General features: G+C 30.0%; 1 long non-coding RNA gene across 1 annotated transcript; it reads left to right on the top strand.

Annotated features, from left to right (window-relative positions):
- Nucleotides 1-16,081: 16,081 nt before the first annotated feature.
- On the top strand, nucleotides 16,082-17,452 carry LOC105774986 (uncharacterized). The gene is made up of 3 exons (XR_008189686.1): nucleotides 16,082-16,336; nucleotides 16,969-17,011; nucleotides 17,282-17,452. It is a non-coding gene; the product is annotated as an uncharacterized LOC105774986 (long non-coding RNA).
- Nucleotides 17,453-19,518: the final 2,066 nt, after the last annotated feature.

The raw sequence follows: 19,518 nt of genomic DNA, 5'->3' as shown, positions 1-19,518 counted from the left end.
TGTGCCACACACGGCCACCCCACACGGTCGCGTGTCATTATTATTTTTAGGTTCAAGTTTCACACGGTCTGCGACACAGCCATGTAACCATATTTTGAATATACACACAATCTGGCATACAGCCTACGACAAGACCGTGTGAAATTATTTCGAAAGTTACATAGTTTGTCACACGGTTGGCCACACGGCCATGTTCCTGTACCACACGGCTTAGGCTTTGTCACACGACCTAGCCACACAGTCGTGTGACCCTTGTTTTAAAAAATTGTCAATTTTTCCAAACTTTTCTGATTTGTTTCAAAATGATTTCCGAACATTCCCAAACTATTTTTAAGGCCCTGTAGGCTTGGTTTAAGGCCCATAAGTGTATTTCTATCTTGATTAAATAAGTTATTGAATGTTATTATTTAATTTTGTATAATTGTTTCTTTTTGAAGTTAAATGTTCTAAATTGTACTGTAATACTCTGTAACCCTAATCCAACGACGGAGATAGGTTAGGGGTGTTACATTTAGGCTCTAATACAACTAAATGTAACACCCTAACCTTCTTTGTCACCAAATTAGGGTTACAAAGTATTACGGTACTATCTAGTCACATTTTGGTAGTTTTTGAAGTTAAATGTTCTGAATTGTGCTGTAATACTCCATAACCCTAATTCGATGACAGAGACGAGTTAGGGGTGTTACACATGGCATGTATCATTCAGCCAAACAGACTGCTCGACGGACTGTGGCATTACTAACGGGTTCAAATCCTTCGGCTTAACTTAAAATTTCTAGAAAGACAATTATGAAAGTTTTCCTTAGTGTAAAAATGATTTTTCTTCTTTCATTTGATAACGCATCTTTAGAGAAAATAATAGAAGTTATAAAAGAAAATTCTATTATTCAACTACTGGCTAGTTATGACATATATATCAAAATCATAAAAATTCACAATCAGCAAATCAAGAGGGTTCGGTGTACACACTCAAAATAAGGGACAATTCTCTTTTAAGGTAAAATAATACAATGACATAGTTAATTACGAAATTTAATTACAAAAAATATGTATACGCCATCCGCCACGTAGTTATGCATGATACAAAAATAAACAAGTGGCTCACTTGTAACTGCAACTCTGGCGTAGTCCTCTTCTATTGATCCTTCTTCTACTATCAAAATGCCTGAGAATGAAAAGTAATAGAGTAAGTTCATTTGAACTTAGTCAGTTTTAAAATAGACACAATTAGTTTTACAAGAACTCCGATAATCATCAAGGATCAATACTTCTAAGAAAAAGAACTATAGACTTTTCTATGAAACTCTGTCATACAGACATAATACAGAAAGTGCCATCCATAGTTCCTTGGCTTCAACACTATGCCGATTTAACATAACCCATACAACACTCAGGCAGACACATTCCACCAACTTATACACATCTCCTACAACCCTGCATGGTTATCAACGACCCATTCCTTGTGCCAACCTCAAACCCATATCTCAAGAAACAGAATCACATTTCAACTATACCAGTGATCGGGTTGGATTACGAGGTGTTATAGATCTCCTACAACCCTACATGGTTATCAACGACCCATTCCTTGTGCCAATCTCAAACCCATATATCAGGAAACAGAATCACATTTCAACTATACCAGTGATCGGGTTGGATTACGAGGTGTTATAGATTAGTTTAAAATTATTATTAATATGAGTATAACGAATTGACTCTGTGAATTATATTGAAGCAAGAAGAAGAAGTGTTGGTTTTATTCACATAACAAGTTTATTATCATGAATGTTAAGCTTGGTAACTTTAAGTTATAAGTATATGGTAGATATGTGCATATAGATATACACGTTTATTTTGGTATAATTTTTAATATTAATATTATCTACTTTCATTATAAAAAATACCACTGAATACTTTACTCAACATAGAGACTGTTTTCTCCGTGTGCAAGTTAGATCTAAATCAGGATTTTCGTGTATCGAATTCAACATCCGATCCACAATCCCGGCCTCAAACATATCTGTTAGTTCTCAATATTACTTATATTTTACAAGTACCTAATAGGATAGGTTTTGTAGTAGTCAAATGATGTTATAATCAAATGTTATATTTTACATTCTAATAGTAATATATATACAGTTGATATGCATACGAATAAAAGTATATGCTAATTAAATTTTTCATAGTTTTATTTTGTCATGCTTAGTGTATATATTAATTGTGAGTTGATTGTAGTTGCTCCGGCAACGAATGTGACACATTGTAGCTTAGATCCGGCGATTGGGTTGGGTATAGGGTGTTACAATCCCAATCAGGAAAGTGGGGTCAAGAGATAAGCGTTTACTGGTTGCTTAGTTAAGAAGTAGAGCCCAAGATGTAATACTATTTAATTAATAACTAATTCCCTAATGAAAAACCGAATTTCAAAGTTAATTACAACCACTGAAGCGAGTTAATTCTGCTTGTTAATTGAGAGATTTTTTATTGTTAACTTTGTTTTTAGTAGCTAGTTTTTATTTTATAATCTTAATTCTTAATTTTAATTATCGTAATATGATTTTTGGTGATTAGTGTTTAGATATGCTAGTGTAGATAATATATTTAGATTTAATTCAACCTCCCTTGGTATGATCCTCAAAATACTTCTCTGTGTTCCGTTGTAACACTAAACTATATTACAATCTGACCTATTCACTTGCAGATACTGCACTGATTTTATATGTTTCTATTTGAAATATTTTTACTCTAAACGTTCACATGTTTGGAGGCAGTCAATTATGCACACCTTATTACCTCCATCAATTGTGTGCTTGTAACAACCTGATTTTTAGTAATGGGAAACGGAAGTTTTGGAACCCCATTTTTGATTAGCAAGCCCGTAAATATTATAATTTAATATTTACAAGGTTAGTGTAAATTTTAATTAAATTTTTGCCCCTTAATTTTTTCAATTAGATAGATAATTAAGGTACAATGACTAAATTCTAAAAGTTTAATCGCTATAGATTTTTAATTAGCTAAAGGACCAATTGAGTAATTGGACCCATTTTTATTGATGGATAGTGGAGGATAATGTTATCATCCGTTATCTTTGATTAATTAAGATTATTATATGAATAATTAAGGTTAATTTAGTTAATTAACATTAGCTAGTTATTAATCTAAGTATATAGGATAAAAAAGGAAAAATAATATGTCATGTTACCACCTTCTTCATCTTTTTCTACCTTGGTCAAATGTTGAAGAAATAAAAAGGGTTTCAAAGCTTTTCAACTTTAATATCTCAATTGGTAAGCAATTTCAAGTTTGTTTCTTGTAATTCTTATGTTTTTAAGGTGCTAATAGCTTGATTTAGCCATCCCGTCTACCAATTTGTAAAACTTTTAAAGTTCTCAAAAGTTTTCATTGTTGATTTCTTGAATCTTAAGGTATTAGATTGTTAGATTTTAAGATTAGAAGTGAAAATGAATAGTTTGTAAAGTTTAATTGCTAGTTTTTGAACTTAGGGACTAATATGTGTAAATTTCAAAATTGATGTTAAATTTATATAATTATTTTTAATATAGAGTTATAGAACGATGTAATTGAGATTAGTTTCAAAATTTAGGCTCAAATTGAAAGTTATGACAATTTTGTTTTAGGGACTAAATTGAATAAAATGCAAAACTTTAGGAACATTTGAAAATGAAATTGAACTTTCATATGCATCTAATAGGATGATATAAAGTACTTTGAATTTATAAATTGAAATGAATTATTGTATAGATTGAGAATTGAATCAAATTGAGGAAAATTGAGAAAAGGCAAAATTGCGATTAATCCTCGACGTTTTTTTTGTTGCTATTTTTCAAGTAAGTTCATATGGTATGATTGTATTGAGATTATTATGTATTTTAATTATAAACTTGTGTACGTTTGATTAAAATTTTGATTGTTTGCAATTTGGTACAAAAATGTGATATATGAACTAAATTGTAAAGAAATGATTATATGTGCTAAGTGTGTCCAAATGAACGTAATAAAGGATAAGATACAATTGGCATGCCAATAGGGTTAATTGCACACTTGTACAAGATATATATGATGGTACGAAGTTATTACTGTTTATATTGAAATCTAGCATTTGTTGCGGATCATCAAATACTGAATAACTCTTCGGAGACCCTAGTGTGGTGGAGGAATGTATTTTTGTACAATTATATATGATAGCCTATGGGATTTGCACTTCAGTGTCTTGGTGTGGTGTAGTTGCTGCTCGGGTGACCAATCTGGTGTGGTGTAGTTACCCATGTTTGTAAGAGCCCGTTTTCAGTGAAATCGAAACAGTAGTTTCGGGACCACAAATCTGAGTCCAGAAAAAAATTATTTTAATATTATTGCATGGTCTTCATTATGATAGGAATGTCTTATGAAAATTTTATTAAGAAAATTTTGCCGATTACATGTCTAATTAGATGGAAAGGACCAAATTGCATAAAATGCAAAAGTTGAGTTCTAGTAGCTATAGGTATCAAATAGCTATGGAATTGAAAATTGGAGGTCTTTATATGGTGAATAGACCATTAAAAGGAGTTAGTAGATAAGTATGATGATTCATCAATGGAAAATTAAATAAAGAAAAGAACTAAATTGAAAAGTAAAAGATAAAAAGATGATAACTAATAAAAATAAAGAAAAATATCATCATATTATCATATTTCCTAAAACAAAAATATAGAAAGCCTAGCCATAGAAATTTGGTTTTCAAGAAACTTATTTGGCTCAATTAGGTATGTTTTCTTGTCTCGCTTTTAGTAATTTTATATTTATGATATTGTAATAACTTATTTTAGCTATCTCGGGATTTATTTAAAAATTTATCAAAGTGCTAGGGTTTTACCATGGATGAGATAGTAGAATTATGAAATTTTATGGTAGAAGATGAAAGGTTGTTGATAGATAAACAACTTTTGTAAAGTGAATTTTGATGAAATTGTGATTTAGGGACTAAATTTAAAAGATGTAAAATTCATGGAAAAATTCTAAATTTTATGAAATACATGGGTTGTTATTGTGGCATATGAAATTCGGCTACGTTTGGAATAAGGATTAAATTGCATGAATTTCATTTTCCGAGCTTAGGAATGAAATTGTAATTAATCAAAAGTATAGGGGCAAAATTAAGATGTGAATTGGATTGAATTGAATATGAATCAATATTAAATTCATTTATATAGATCCGGATAGACCAAATACGGAGTTAGAACAAGGAAAAGAAAAGGTATCGGATTAGTAGATTATAAATACACGAACATTTGTTGAGGTAAGTTCGTGTAACTAAATTGAAAATTTATATGTTTGAATTGAATGTTATGTATGTGAATTGTATAATTGACATGTATGAAAATCAATCGCATATCCGATAATGTCTAACAAGTATTAAGCCCCGTTTGAATAAATAAAAATCGACGGATACAGGGTTCCTGAATTTGGTTGTGGTCATGCATGTGTTGCGGACACACCACAGCTCGAAAGAGCGTCCCGTTATTAGCTCTCATAAGCATCCTGATATTTGGTTCTCACCAGCTTCCCATTATATGGTTCTTGCGAGCTTCCCGTTAATAGCTCTCCGAAGCATCCCGATTAGTTGTGATCCTACATGTGTTGTGGATACACCGAAGCTCTTATGAGCGTCCCAATATATGGCTCTTCGGAGCTTCTCGATAAAAGGCTCTTTCATGAGCTTCCTCATTGATCGCTCTCCGGAGCTTCTTGATATTGGCTCGCTTGAACTTCCTGATTATCGCTCACATAAGCTTCCCGTTATATGGCTCGAAAGAGAGTTTCCCGTTTAAGTGCTCGTATGAGCATTCTAAATATAAATTGACGAATTATAGATTTTTACACCTTATGTGTACAACCCATATGTCCATCGATATTTTAAATGATTTAACAGGTGAAATTTTGATATGAAACAACATGAGTACAAAATGAATTGTTATCATATATGCCTGAAATACATGAAAGTGATAATACTTGACATGTTGAACAATGGGATGAAAGATACATATGTATAAAATTTGCTTGATGACTATGTACATTTGTGAATATGAATTATAACATGAATTTCATGACTAACATGCTTGATGAGGATATGTGTTTAGGCATTTGGCCAAAATGGTTTGAGCATGTTTAGTTTACTTACCTTATGTGTGAAATAATGGTAAGTTTAATTCTATGTTATACGAACTTACTAAGCTTTAAAAGCTTACTCGGTTTATTTTCCCTATTTTATAGTAATTCAAAAGCTCGAATTGGTTGGAAGCTGGTCAGAGTAACATCACACTATCATTCAGCTCATTTCGGTATATATAGCAAACTAAATTTTGGTTATAATGGCATGTATAGGCTAAATTTGACCAATGGTGGCATGTATGTATTTGGTTGAAATTAGCCATTGGTATGGCTTGTAATTGGTATGTTTTGATATGTAAAAAGTGACCTTAATATGTTGATGTGTGTCTGAAATGGATAAATGATGGAAATCATATAGGCATTTTGATGATTGGCTTGTGAAAGTGTTAAAGTGTTAAAGTGTTAAAGTGTTAATGTAGGTGGAAGATAAATTGGGTGAGAAATGTGACACACGACCTAGCACATGGGCGTGTGATCTGGCCATGTGTCCCCTGCATCTTAAAAATTGAGAAATAGAATACTCAAAATTATCCACACGGCCTAGCACACGGGCGTGTGGCTTGGCCGTGTGGCCCCTGCACCTAATTAATACAAGTCAGTAGGCTTACACGCCCTAGCACACGGGCGTGTGGCTTGGCCGTGTGACCCAAGTCAATGAGCACCCTAAATTGGACACAAGCTGGGTCACAGCCGTGTGCCCCTATTTCAAATGCCCATATGACTTGAGACATGGGCGTGTCTCTTGACCGTCTAAGCCACATGGCTTGGCCATACGGGCGTGTGTCCCTTGCACCTAGGAAAATTTTATAAGTTTTGCAAAAAATTCTTTGAGTACCCGGTTTAGTCTTGACTTGTTTCTAATGTAAATTTTAGGCCTCAATGGCTCATATAAGAGACAATATGATTTATTATGATTTATTTCTGATATGAGTGCTAGTTGATATGAAATGTCTATTATTTGATTTATAAATTTCGATAATACTCCGTAACTCTATTCCAGCGATGGATATGGGTTAGGAGTGTTACAGTGTTTCTGAATTTGTTCATTAAAGTTCTTCGAGCTAAATGATTATTGAAAATGAAAAATGACAATAGAATGATATGAGTTTGGTTTAAAAATGGTTAAATGTTGATTGCATTATGCAAATGGTATGAATTGTTGATTTCATGTGAATGGTATTGAATTGAGTTGAATTGAGATGTTAAATATTGAATTACTATACCATTGGTCATATGACGAAATCACCTTATTGTTGTGATTTGCTATGTTAGACATATTTTGACAAGTTAATTAGTTTGATATGTTTGATTGTAATTTGAAGTAAGTTTATCGCTTAAATACCTATGGACTTACTAAGCATCGAAAATCCTTATCCCGTTGTTTTCCATTTTCCTATAGATTTTCAACTTGCGAAATGTGTCGACCAGATTTACAAGAAGCTCATACTATCCCGTTATTGATTTGGTAGTCTTTTAATTGTTTTGATGTTCAATTTTGTGGCATGTATATAGGAGTTATGCTTTTGGTTAACTTTGGAAGTTGGTATACTTGTGATCAACCTTATGCTTGAATTGGTAATGTTTATATCTTGTTGAAATGATAAGTTTTGGAAAATGAACTTGAATCATAATTAGTAGCTTATTGTAGCATATTTGAGTTTAAATTATAATGGTTTAGATGATGGTATGAAATGCTATATATATGAATGAGTAGGTTAAATTGGTATAAGTTGGATCGATATGTTGGTGCCAATTTGTGGAATTGTGCATTGGTTAGCTTGAAATGGTTAAATAGTATATTTAGGTGTGATTTTGGATTGTTTTATGCAGGTTTTAGTGTGAATTTAAGCACCATTTGGGTAAATGGTTAAGTTGGTGTGAAATAGGTACTAAAATGCAAATTTTTGTCATTTTTGGCTCAAAGGTACCGATGCCCTATAAAGGGGTATCGGTACATTGGTAATTTTTGTTAAATTTTCAAATATCGAACCTAAAAATGGTATCGGTACTAAGATGAGGTATTGATACCTTGACAAGGGTATCAATACTTTATGTCTAGTATCGATACATTTGTTTTAATTCAAATATTTTTAAAACACCAAAGCTTAAAATGGTATTGGTACCTAGTAAAGTATCAATACCTAACCTGAAATTTTGAAAACTTTACAATTTGTTCTTATTTCATATTTGGAATAACAAATGAGCTTTCGTAAGCTCGATTGAGTCTCAGAAAAGTTTGTATAGCATGTGATAACTATGATTATGGAATGTTTGAATGTTTAAATGATTTATCTATAATGTCTTTTTATTGTTGTTGCTCTGGTAACGAATGTGACATCCTATAGCTCAGACCCGACGATTGGGTCGGGTGGGGGTGTTACAGTGTGTATAATCGACATCAACTTAAGATTGATGACAAAACCATGTTAAACAATTTTAATCTATTTTTTTATTTTAACATTATACATATTTCATGTGTTATTATTAATTAGTTTCAAACCATATATTTCGTTATCTATTTTATGTTATATTTGAACACGATTTGTGTTCAAAATTTTTATATCCACACGCATATGCGTGTGATAGGAATTCTAGTATATATTAATATGTTTGATTGAGTTGGTAACATAAGTTAACTCGACATCAACTCAAGATTGATGACAACATCATGATAAAAATTTAAATTTTTTTCATTTTAACATCATACATTTTTCATTTGTTATTATTAATTAGTTTCAAACCATACATTTCATTATCTATTGTATGTTATTTTAAACACACATTTGTGTTCAAAATTTGTTGTTTCCACCCACATACGCATGTGATAAAGATTCTAGTATATATTAATGTATTTGATTGAGTTGGTGTCATAACTTAACTCGACATCCACTCAAGATTGATGACAACACCATGATAAACAATTTTAATCTATTTTTTCATTTTAACATCGTACATATTTCATGTGTTATTATTAATTATTTTCAAACCATACGTTTCATTATCTATTGTATGCTATTTTTAAACACACATTTGTGTTCACAAATTTTTGTTTTCACGCTCATACGCATGTGATAGGGATTCTAGTATATATTAATGTATTTGATTGAGTTGGTGTCATAAGTTAACTCGACATCCACTCAAGATTGATGCCAACACCATGATAACCATTTTTAACCTAAAATTTTCAATTTTAACATCGTACATATTTCATGTGTTATTGTTAACTAGTTTCAAACCATAAGTTCATTATCTATTGTATGTTATTATTATTTTTTTGGTTGAATAAAAGGAAAGCTAACTACATAGCATATGTAGGCCTAGAATCAGTATCTAACAAAGCAACAAGTCCAACTAGTGGAGCTATATGAACTTGCAAACCTTGCTTTTGGGATCTTGCAAGAATCGCCAATGCATGTGTAGCAGTGTTGGACTCTCTATAAATGTGAGTAACATGGGCTGTCTAATTCATATGTAAAATTTCCTTGATGCACGAGGTCAGCGTGTAGTTCCCATAGTTGCCATCTCCACTGGTACAAGCTTGGACAACAACTTTGCTGTCACTTTCGAGGAGAAGGTGGCTGGCACCTTTGGATCAAAGTAGTTGCAGACCATAAAAAATTGTCCACAGTTCCGCCGCAACTGCACTACAATTGCCGATGTTCCTCCCATAGATCATCAAAAACACACATTTGTGTTTTAAAACAAATTTGTTGTTTCCATATGCATACATGTGTGATAGGAATTCTAGTATATATTAATATATTCAATTAAGTTAGTGTCACAAGTTAACTCAACATCGACTCAAGATTGATGACAATATCATGATAAATAAATTTAATCTAATTTTATTTTCTTTTTAACATCATACCTATTTCATGTGTTATTATTAATTAGTTTCAAACTATACGTTTCATTATTTATTATATGTTATTTTTAAACACGCATTTGTATTCTAAATTTGTTGTTTCAACATGTATACGTGTGTGACGAGATTTCTAGTACTATTATTAATTTTTTATTGAGTTGGTGCCATGAATTAACCGAACATCAACTCGATTAAAAAAACTTAAAATTCATTCTTTAAAAACTAACAAAGATTACCACGAGTGTTTTCTATTTATTTATATTTTTAGTTAAAATCTAGAAATAATAATTTAAACTTTAAATAAATTTAAAATAACCCATACATAGTAAGACTTTAACCATGGGCATCAAGAACCCAAACCTTTCACCTTTACCATTTTAAAGCATAATGAATTTTAAACAATTTCTTTTATAAATATATTTATTACAAAAAGATTTTACAAGTTAATTATAGTGTTATATTCAATTTTATGTTATAAATTAGGTTTAAGGGTGTAAAAGTTTTCATATTTTTCAAAAAACAATTAATTTTTTTTGCACTCAATTGGATACTTGAACTTTCAAAATGCATAAAAAAAAGGCCCTCAAATTTTTTCAGAAAAAGCCATAAAGCCCTTTTTTTTTCACTCAATTAGGTACTTGAACTTTCAAAATGCATCAAAAAGGCCCTCAAACTTTTTCAAGATAAGTAATTAGGCCCCTGCTTTTTTTTTACACTCAATTGGGTACTTAAACTGTCAAAATGTATCAAAAAGGCCCTTTAACCGTTAACTTTAATAATTGACCGTTAAAGTTAACTGACCCTAATTTTTTTAGTTAAATCCACCTCGTATCACAACCATGGCATGAATGTGACAAAAAATTATTAAATTTTAATAAAAAAATATAAAATATTAAAAATTAGAAAAAAAAGAAATTATAAAAATAGTAAAAAATATAAAAAAAATAAAAATTAATAATATTATAAAAATATTATAAAATGCATCAAAAAAACCCTTCAACCATTAACCTTAACCGTTGACCGTTAAAGTTAACGACCCCCATTTTTTTTCAGTTAAAGCCATCACGTGTCGTAGCACAAGATGACACGTGGCGAAAAACAATAAAAATCTAAATCAATAAAATTTATAGAAAAATTATATTATATTTCTTTTGGTACGATAACTTTTATAATTTTTTTTACGAATTTTAGATTTCTTTACATTTTTTTATAATTTTCTTACGACTTTATAGAATTTTATAATTTTTTTTCTATATTTTATAATTTTTTATGATTTTTTATAAATTAGGGGCGGTTAACTTTAATGGTCAATTGTTAAAGTTAACGGTTAAAGGGCCTTTTTGATGCATTTTTGCAATTCAAGTACCTAATTGAATGCAAAAAAAAGGAGGGGCCTAATTGTTTTTTTGAAAGAGTTTGAGGGCCTTTTTGATGTATTTTGAAAGTTCAAGTACTCAATTGAGTGCAAAAAAAAAAACAGAGGCTTAATTTTTTTTTTCAAAAAGTTTAAAAACTTTTTACACCCTTAATCTTTATAAGTTAAATGACATTAAATTCCTTTTTTTTTAACAATCTCACTATAAATTCTAATCATATCAGACTCTATTTGACAAAATCTTTAAAACTACCCATAACTCCTTCCAACCTATAAATAGGAGGATAATGCATTTCAACGCACTCGAACTAACATCCTCCTACATGGATATCCATACCCATACCAATCGAGTTGAGACTCAACAGTTAAATTACATTAACTTAGTCACTCAATTTACCAAAAAACTTGATATTTTATGGATCAAACAGTCATATACTAAAGATAATTATGTGGTTTGATTTTTATTTCATATTTTGATAAAAACTTATCTATACCTTATAAAAAAAAAACTTCCCTCTCCCTTTAAAAACCTAATCATATTAAAAATATAATCACTCAATTAAAAATTAAAATTATTTGAAAAATATTATTTCTAAAAACAATTAAAAATAGCAACAAAAATTATATATATTATTTAAGGAGTTTTAACCAAAATTTTAACTCACATAACTGATATGCCATATGATTAATATAATATTATCAATCAATTAAACATCAAATCGAAAGAATTTCTTTTAGTTGAGAAAATTATTAAAATGGCCATCGTTTTTATAGTGTAAAAAAATATCAACATGAGGGTATAACTTTATCCTTTTTATATTTTCATATAAAATATTTCTACTTATGATAGGCAACTTATATAATTTTCTATAAATATTTTCAGTCAGGTAAGCATAATCTAATATATAGTTTTGGGGTTGGCGTGGGCTAACAGGGATCTGTCAATTGGTTTTGTGATGGTACTAGGAAATTTTGGCTGGCAATGTTGGGTCCAAGTGCAGATAAATCCAATCATTTCAAATACGATTTATTAAATATTAATTATATATCCTGGTCTCTAACTTTTCTGTCCCCACCATACCTGACCTTTGTTCTCTCTTCTGTTTTTTTTTTCTTTTTGGACAATTGCTGTAGCCTGTATAAACGTATGTGGGGAAAAAAAATTCACATGTTATTTATGTTATATGGATTATTATTTTATGTACATGTAATAAAAAAAATAAGTTTGCCAATAAAGTTACAATGTTGTCACGTTCTTTAATTAACCAAATAAAAGTCATAAAAAATTTTATTTGCTTGTTTTGATATTGATACAAGATTTCAATAAGAAAAACATGGTGAAGACGAGAACTAATTCACCTCCACGATAGGTGGAGAGTCGAAATTAGAGGTTTCAAGGAGAGGGAGAGGATGAGAAAAGGGAGGTTGATGTTTAGGATTTTCTTGGAGGAGGAGGAGAGATCTTTTGACTTGTGTTTTAGGGTATTTATTGGAGGATTGCCCTATGTTTGGTAGTGTCACATAGTTGACTATATAAAGGGTAGGCCTATACATGTGGTTGGCCAAGTGACAGGGCTAGTACAAGTCAATCGTTGCCATATGTGGTATTATGTGGTTCTGCTCTGACATTCTCTTGCTAAGATTGTATAAGGTTGTTGTGCCTTAGTGATTTCCACAAAAGGTTCGTAGCGAATCGTTATGTGTGGATGGTCACTACAAAGAGTATTTAACAGAGGGTTGCTCGTGGGCTATTCCCAGTGGAGGGTCATTGGTAGGTCACTCTTGCTATGCCACATGCCCTTGTCAAAGTAGGGATATAACACTTAATTGATTTAAATTATTTAAATAAAAATAGAAATTCTATCAAACACTTATGTGTGTAGAAACTACGTACTTAGAACATAAAGGTGTACAATAAATGATGAAATGTATGACTTGAAACTAATTAATTATAATAATACATGAAATATGTACGATATTACAATGAAAAATAGATTGAATTGTGGGTAAAGCAAAATCTAAACACATAAATGCATCAAATTAATAATTCTAAGTACACTACAATTGTTTATCCTAGTGTTGTGATCAATCTTTAGTTAATGTCGAGTTAATTTGTGACACCAACTCAATCAACAACTATATCAATATATATGCAATTGATGAAGATAATAAAATATGCATGATAAATTTAAAATGTATAAAACATATTAAAATAAAACTTTGGTTGAGTGGTAAAATTAAGGTGTTATCAATGTAAATGATATGAGTTTAAATCCCATAATATGCAATTTTTATTAGCTTTTTTTAATAAAAGACTAAAGTATATCTAATTAGGGCGGAAAAACTCAATTCGATTTGAAAAATTGAAAAGAAAATCGAATTTCAAGTTGTTCGAGTCAATTTGAATAAGTTTAAATCGAGTTGAATTTTACAACTCAAATAATTCAATAATGATTAGTGTAAATACCCTTTGGTTCCAATCAATTTTGAAAATAAGCAAATTGGTCTCTTCTCAACAAAAATACAAAAAAATTAAAATAATTTTAAATTTTAAAATATTTATAAAATTCTAAAATTTATATTTTTTAGAAAATTTAAAAAAATAAAAAATTTCTAAAGAATATATAAAGAAAGTTAAAAGTTTTCTAAAATAATAATTTTGGGATCTAAATAATTTAATTAATGATTCAAGTTTATTATACTAAAACAATTTTTTTTTGTGCTTTGAAAAAGTTTGCAAATATATATGGTTTTAAATTTAGGTGTTCTAACATAGAATTAGTTATAGTGTAACAAGATTCTAATGGGACAAGTTTAACTTTTTTAATTTAACTCGAACAATTTCACTCAATTTGATTCGAAAAAAAATTCAAATCGAGTTAAGATGATAAATAGGACTCGTTAACTCGAATTTTTTCCATTTAATTCGACCGAACGCTTACCCCTACATCGAATAATATAACTTATTTTAAATACGAAAAGTTATTTTCGTAATTTCTCTAATTGAGTTGGTGTCCGATTGACTCGTGACAACAACTCTGATAAGGTTTTAAATAATGGGATAGATATTTTATTTCCTTCCTTTTAACTAAACTCTTGTTCTCTCTTTTATTTTACATGATGTTGAAGACTAAAATCTAAGTTTATGTCTAAATATATATCAATACAGATAAATAAAAAGATTCCACACATAACTATACTCTTCAATTCATTATTCTCATGCTCTCATAGGATTTGGTTCGTTTGCAAGTTGGTGGATGAAAATTAATCAAGGGGTACTCAAATTTGGAGAGTTCTTTAGAACCAGCCTTATTGCATGGGTTTGCTGGAACATTTGGAAATCCGGAATCAATTGGGTCTTTCGAGGTACTAAGGTTGACCCGATTTATTTATGAATACAATGAAGCGAGTATAGTCCCAAGATAGTTTGCAAACAGCTCCACCACAATGCACAAGAGGTGGCAAAATGTGGTTGTTCAAAGCTATTAACATGATTCGAGGCAATCTAAGTTTGACATGGGGTATTTCTGCTATCATTAGGATGTTGGATCTTGCCCTGCTCTCTAACAATCTCTACTGTAACTTCTACTTGATGAAAGCTGTATGGAAAAGTCAAAAGCGCAATATTACGAATTTAGTCCTCGAAAATTCTGCTGCTTTGAGGTTGAATCCAACAGGAATAAAATATAGATAAATAAATAAAACCAAACCAGCCATTTGTACTGTTGTTGAGAACCTGTGAAGATATGATGAATGCTCACCACTCACTTAGTCACCACCACCACCTTTTAATTTTGACGAATAAATTCTGGCTGCCTTTTTCATCGTTTCTTTTAAAATCCAAAAATTGTCCCAATCTTTAACAAATTGCAACCAATATATCCTTTTTAAGATATTGTATAATAATAATAATAATAATAATAATAATGCGTGTGCTCCAATCTCTCTCAGTGAGAAAAAAACTCCAGTCGTCCGTATCAAGAAACAATGGGCTATTTACAATACCTAATTGTCAACTAACACACACTATTTCTAACTTTGAAGGATTCCAAAATTAGTATATAATTATTATTTATTTATTTTAAACAATAAAACTTGTTTTTAAGAAAATAAAACATGTGGTAATATTTCAACCTATTAACATACAACATGATCATAATCCTTTAAAATTTATTAAAATAAGAGCTAATTTTAAATTATGGCTCTCACTTTAAATTAGTTTTAAATTTTAAATTATTCTAATTAAATCCTTAAATTATTGGTGATATATCAATTAGATCTTGTTATTACTAAAATCGTTAATTTAACCGGTAGATGACGTGTTAGATCTTATATAACATGATTTAAAATGAAAAAAATTAGAAAAATGAATATTGTAAAATAGATGTTTTAAAAATCTTAGCTTTTAGCTTTTTGAAACTTGTAAAGAAGCTATATCATTCACTTTTATTTTCAATTTCATTTTTTTCAGTTTACTTTATTTTTAGTTTTTACTTTTTAAAGTTATGCGGGTCTGTTTGATAGGGGAAAATATTTTCCGGAAGTGGTTTTCCCCATTTTCCAGTGTTTGATTGGAGGAAAATATTTTCCTCGCGTAAAATCAATTACAAACAGGGAAAAAGAAGTTTTAATTTGGAAAATGTCTTACCGATTTAGAATCGAAGACATTTTCCGATTTTTCCAGCGTTCTCCCTTCTCTACACTCTCGTTCTCCCTCCTCCTCTCTACACCGATCTGGTTTCGTTCTCCCTTGATTTGGTTTCGGGCTCCTTTTCCCCCCTTGATTTCTTCTTCTTTTTATAAATTGATTTGGGGATTTTCTGCTTGTTTTTGTCTGAGATCTTGCTTGGGTTTTCTACTAGTTTGGTTGTGCTGTTTGGCTTGTCTTGGGCAGACTTTCTTCACAGACTTGCTTTAAAAAGGTATATTTTCTTCTCCATAGTTTTGTGAATCGGTTTCTTGTCCATAGTTATAAAGATTTTGGCCCCTGTTTATGCTAAATGTCACCTCTGCTCTCACTGATCTGTGCGTGCTTTTTTTGTTTGATTTTAAGTGTATTTTTTAGCAGATCGAAGCTTGTTTCGCTGTTTTTGATCAAAGTGTTTTTATTTTTATTTTTCTTTTGATTTTCGGTTTTTGATCGAAATTCTGTGTTTTTCTGTTTGTTTGTCACTATCTTGTTTACTAACTATTCATGCAATTCTTAAAGAGTATTATATCATAATGGATTCTTTTTAAGTCTCTGTTTGGTTGATAGGAAAATTCTAGAATTATATGAAAAAAGAAATGCAAATTTAAGTCTCGTTCAGAATATGATTTCTACTTCGATTTTGTTTTATTATTCTGTTTTGCACGTTCTATTTCGTGCAATGCTTCATCGTATCCATATTATGTTATTCGTACTCAGATTTGTATATATGTATATGCATTTGATAATAATATGTTCAAAGAATTACAACATTTGATGTTGAAGAACAAGAAATTAGCTTCTTCGTTTTCTTTTTTTTTTTGGTTTAAGTGATTCTGTTTTAAGTATATGTTTTACCTTCTGCAGCCATTTCATATCTTTCAAGCCTTCCCTCCCAAAGCAGGCCAAGGTGAGGATCTTTGACTGGTTGTGAAAAGTGAAAGAAAAGCTGGTAAATGATTCTTGTTATGGTTTAAGTCTAGCATTACGTAAGCAGGGTTTGTGGTTCATGTTTTTAAGTATCTTATTTACCTTTGTTCTCCGAGTAGTTGAATATTTGTTTCACGACTACATATATAGGAATTTGTGGTTCATGTTTTAAGTATCTGTTTTAAGTATCTGCCTTACCTTCTCTTTGTCATTTCATATCTTTCAAGCCTTCCTCCCAAAGCGTGCCAAGGTGAGGATCTTTGACTGGTTGTGAGAAGTGAAAGAAAAGCTGGTAAATGAAACTTGCATTTGTGCCGTAGAGCCTCATTCGGAGGCATAGCTTTTAACACGCTCTTATATAGAAAATAGTCATAATTGAGCATAATGCAATTTCAGTTCAATATTTCATTTCATTTATCAAGGTTTCGGGCCAGATATGGCGGTCTTGCATTGTTGATATTATCCCAATTATGAGATATTATTCCAATGATGCTAAAAGAGAATGGGGTAGAGCTAACAAGAACAAATTCATAGCATGTGGATGGTTTTAAATAGTTGTGCAAACACTTTGAGTGTAAAACTGCTTCATGATATGGTTGTGGAAAGATTGTGGGTTAAGCAAATGGCACAGTTCGCTTTTAATGTAGTAGGTTGTACATTGGTTTTGGTTGCATTTCTTGGTGGATGCCGTTTGAATAATAAATTAGAATAACTAAAATTTTTCTTACACCGATTTTAATTTTGATTCGTATAGTGTACATCGACTAAAACATTTCACAATCGACTAATGCACGAACAATACTAAAAATTATTTTTACCAACTTTATGGATAATAATTTAATTATGGATAATAATTTAATTAAAGATACAACATAATGAAATATGGATTATTCGTTTTCTTTATCTTTTTTTGTGAATTTATTCGCTTTTCTTTATTTACAAGTAATCGATATCAAAATCTTTTACGAAAAATCTGATTAGTATATTCTCAAACTAGAATCTATATCCAATTGGTCTCTATAATTTAATTAAAGATACAACCAAAGTTTTTTAGTTAAAAGTAAGAAGCATAGAAAAATTTGGCTTCAAAAATTTTCTCGGGTTGAAGATATTGATACATTTATGTGGTGTAATATTATGCACTTGGACAATGTTGTTACTATGTGGTGTACTACTAATTATGTATTTGGATAATATTATTTCTAGTACTCATTGTGGTTTCAAGTAATTTATAATTATTCAATATTATTACTAGTACTCATTGTGGATAATATTTTTCAATTTCTAACGATCAATATTGTAGCTTAATAATTGAGTATTATTATAAATAAATCATTGCAATATATGTAAAAGTAATTTAAAATATAAAAATTATTAATATATATTAATATATGTAAAAATAACTTTTTCGGAAAATATTTTCGAAATCATCAAACAATGAAAATATTTTACACAAATTCAATCAAACACCGAAAATATTTTCCAAGAAATCATTTTACGTAAAAGTAAAACATTTTCCGAAATTATTTTACGGAAAATATTTTATCGGCAATCAAAAGGACCCTTATGCATTTTCATTTTAAATTTAACTACATAAGATTTGATATGTTATTTAATAGTTAAATTTAATAACGAAAGGACCTAATTCATTAACCTTATAGTTTGGAATGAGATTAAAATGTTTTAAAGTTAAGGGACCAATTTAGAATAAGAGTCATAGTTTGAGGATGTCTTGTGCAATTAATTTTAAAATAAATATAATTTCTATAATTTTTAACTGTTGACATTGAAATATAAAGAGTTAAATTACTTTTGGGGTGTTTGAACTCAGGCAACTTTTTCAATATTAGAGTCTAAACTCTTTTTGGTCTAAGTTAAGTCTTGAATTTAATAATGTTTTCATATTAGAGGTTGAACTTTTTTCTTTCAAATTAGGCTTTAAACTTGACAATTATTCTCGCTCGAACTTTTTTTGTCCAAACTAGTCTTTGGAAACCTTAGGGTTTAGGCCCCAATATTGAAACAACTGTCAAGTTTAGGCCCTAATATAAGAACAAGTGTCAAGTTCAATGATTAACTTGGACAAAAAAAAAGTTCAAGCATGGAAACATTTGCTTAGTTCAAGCCCCAATGTAATAATAATTGCTAACTTCAGAACTTAATTTAGACAAAAAAACATCAATCTCTAATGTAAAAAAAAAATATCAAATTTAAACCTAAATAGTAATTTAACCCAAATATAAATTTTAAATGGAAATTTTTTAATAGTTTACCATTACAAAGGTTTAAGATTAGTTTTAAAATGATTTTTGAAAATTATTAATTTGAAAAGAAAAGAGATACATATATAGAGAGAGAGAGAGAGAGAGAGAGATTGAAAAACGGCACTACCGGTAATAGTGAATCTGACAAAATCAGAGCCAAACAAAAAGTCCCAAAAACGAAAAAGATAAAAGGAAAATAAGGAAAATGTATATATAAAAACAA

This window comes from Gossypium raimondii, chromosome 10 (assembly GCF_025698545.1).
Source record: "Gossypium raimondii isolate GPD5lz chromosome 10, ASM2569854v1, whole genome shotgun sequence".
NCBI classification, from domain to species: Eukaryota; Viridiplantae; Streptophyta; class Magnoliopsida; order Malvales; family Malvaceae; genus Gossypium; species Gossypium raimondii.
Note: the sequence above shows the minus strand (reverse complement) of the source record. Positions and strands in the feature narration are given on the sequence as shown.